Source organism: Monodelphis domestica, chromosome 1 (assembly GCF_027887165.1).
Source record: "Monodelphis domestica isolate mMonDom1 chromosome 1, mMonDom1.pri, whole genome shotgun sequence".
NCBI classification, from domain to species: Eukaryota; Metazoa; Chordata; class Mammalia; order Didelphimorphia; family Didelphidae; genus Monodelphis; species Monodelphis domestica.
This window is the reverse complement of record NC_077227.1, coordinates 350,507,845-350,510,675: the sequence shown is the minus strand read 5'-3', so window position 1 is coordinate 350,510,675 and position 2,831 is coordinate 350,507,845.

The following is a 2,831-nucleotide window of genomic DNA, read 5'->3' as shown; positions in this document are numbered from 1 at the left end:
AGTTATATTTAACCACTTAGTATCAATTATCTTTTACAAAGGTATATTTACTTCAAAGATATAGCAAGGACAAAGTACGTTTACCACCCTAATAGCTAAGGGCATACTCTTTTTTTTTGTCAGAGAATTTAACTCAATTCCTAAAGCATGTTGGTCCCACCAAGTTCATATACAAAGACAGAATCTGCTTTTCTGGTATGTGTCCAAAAGGTCACTCTGGAAGATTGTTTCCTTGCTTCTTTCTCTAGGCATTGATGAAGAACTGACTGCCTGGGCTCCAAGTCTTATCTGTATCCTATATCTAATTCTGTAGCTTACTTTACTTACCTTTCAAAACTCTCAAAGTCAGAGACCCCACTCCCTTCATCTGACATCATGAATGAAGGAGCAAAAGATCTCCCAAAATCCAATGAGGCAGAGATACAGTAGTTGAAGCTAACAGGTCTTTTTATTTTTGTTGATGGTTCCTATTTTTTACATTGCATGAATTCCTCCCTCCCTCAACCACCTCCCTGAGAGCTATCCTACAAATACTATTTTTTTAGAGAAAAAAAAAATAGTCAGCACAAAGTCAGTATTGAGAAAATCCCAAAATATGTGTAATGTGTAACATCTATGAATCTACACAAAAAGGTAGGTTGGGGAGGGTGTCATCTCATGTCTCTTCAAGTTCCACTTGATTTTTATAATTTTGTTACATTTAATTTTTTTGGTGTCATTCTTACCATTTAAATTGTTAGAATCACTGTGTATGCTGTTTTCTTGGAATTTGCTTCTATTCATATAGACTTTTGATGCTTCTCTGCTTCTCATCACACATATCATTTCTTATAGAACATATTGCATTATATTCATATACCACAATTTATTTAGCCATTCCCCAGTTGATGGGCAACTACTTTGTTTTCAATTTTTAACTGTCACAAAAAATACTACTATAAATATTTTGGAGCATATGGAAACTTTTTTCTTATTGATGACCTCCTTAGGGTATAAATCAAGTAATAGAATATCTGGTTCAAAAGATGTGGACATTTTAGTCACTTTATTTGCATAATTCCAAATTGCTTTCCAAAAATGGTTGTGTCATTTCACAGCTCCACCAATAATGTATGAGTGTGCCTATCTTCCCACCACTTCTTCAATACTGACTGTTGCCTTTTTGAGGTTCATTTTTGCCAATTTGCAGAACGTGAGATAAAACTTCAAATTTGTTTTGATTTACATTTCTCTTATTATTAGTGATTTGGAGTATTTTTTCATGTGGTTGTGAATACTTTGAAGTTCTTCTTTTAAGACATGTTTGTTCATATCTTTTGCTGTCAGATGTTTTTAAATGCTGAGGTCAAACAGCCTCCTTATCTACATATAGTTATTTGATCTCAATCAGTTATAGAATGTCTAAACTATTCTGGTCTCTCCAAGGCATTTGTCTCTTACAGGTCATAACAATTCTCCTGGGATTTTCTCCTGGGAACAGGGCAGAGAGATTGTGTCAAAAGCACTGTACATATGCAACAGACCCCTGCTACACAAAGATAAAAAATTATACAGTCTCTGGCTCAAGGAGCTAATGTTCTTTCCAGAAGGGCAGAGAAGGGCAGAGAAAGAGAACAACATTGTCTTAGATTATTCATTAGAGATGAAAACTAAACAGATACCTTTTTGTATTTATTTCAGTGAGACACTTTAGGCATCCTTTTTTTTTTTTCACATATCCCCAATTCTGCAAAATTCTAGTTAAAAATCTTTGTCTTGTATTTTTTTTATCCATGTTAAAAGCTTACAACAAAGTACTAGAATAACTAAATATAATATAGTGAATTCAAATTGCATTTGTAAATAATGACAAATTTGATGTTATGCTTAGAAACCGACTTCTAGATATTCTTATTGGAAATAAAACTCCTTTTTATTTTATGCATTAATATAGTAGTTTAAGATATTGGAGGCGGCCCCCAGGGAATCATACAATGTGTAAACTGTCCTTGATTATGCTAATCCAATAAATTGATCTAGTCCTCTAGATTCTACTACTACAATCTCTCAGATCTGGCCCCTCCTTTCTACTCCCACTGCCATCATCTCAGTTTAGGTCTTCATTACTTCTTCCCTCACCTACTATAATAGCCTCTTAACCAGTCATTCTGCCTCCAATCTCCAATCCTTATTTCCCATCTTACTAAAGACATAACCCTAATACATGAATCTGATCATCACACACACACACACACACACATGCTCAAAAACCTTCAAGGACTCCTTATTTCCCAAAGGATCATCAATTTAGGGCAAAAAAAAAGTCAAACTCTTTAGCCTAAAATTTAAGATTTTCAATAATTGGATCACATGGGCAGCTGAGTGGCACAGTGGATAAAGTATCAAGCCAGGCATCAGGAAGATTCATCTTCCTGAGTTCAAATATGGCCTCAGACACTTAATAGCTCTGTGACCCTGGGTAACTCTCTTAACATTATTTGCCTCAATTTCCTCATCTGTAAAATGAGCTAGAGAAGGAAATGGCAAACCACTCCAGTATCATTGCCAAGGAAACCTCACATAGAATCAAGAGTTGGACAGAACTGAAAAATGACTGAAAAACAACCTGGCCCCAGCCTACCTTTATAGCTTTATCTTGTGAGGCAGTTAGGTCACAGTGGGTGAAGTACTGATCTTGAGTCAGGGAGATATGAGCACTAATCTAGCCTCAGACACTTACTTAAATGACCCTGAGAAAACTGTTTAACCACTATCTACCTCAGTTTCCTTAATTATAAAGAGAATACTAATAGCACCTACCTCCTAAGGTTGTTGTAAGGGTTAAATTTGAT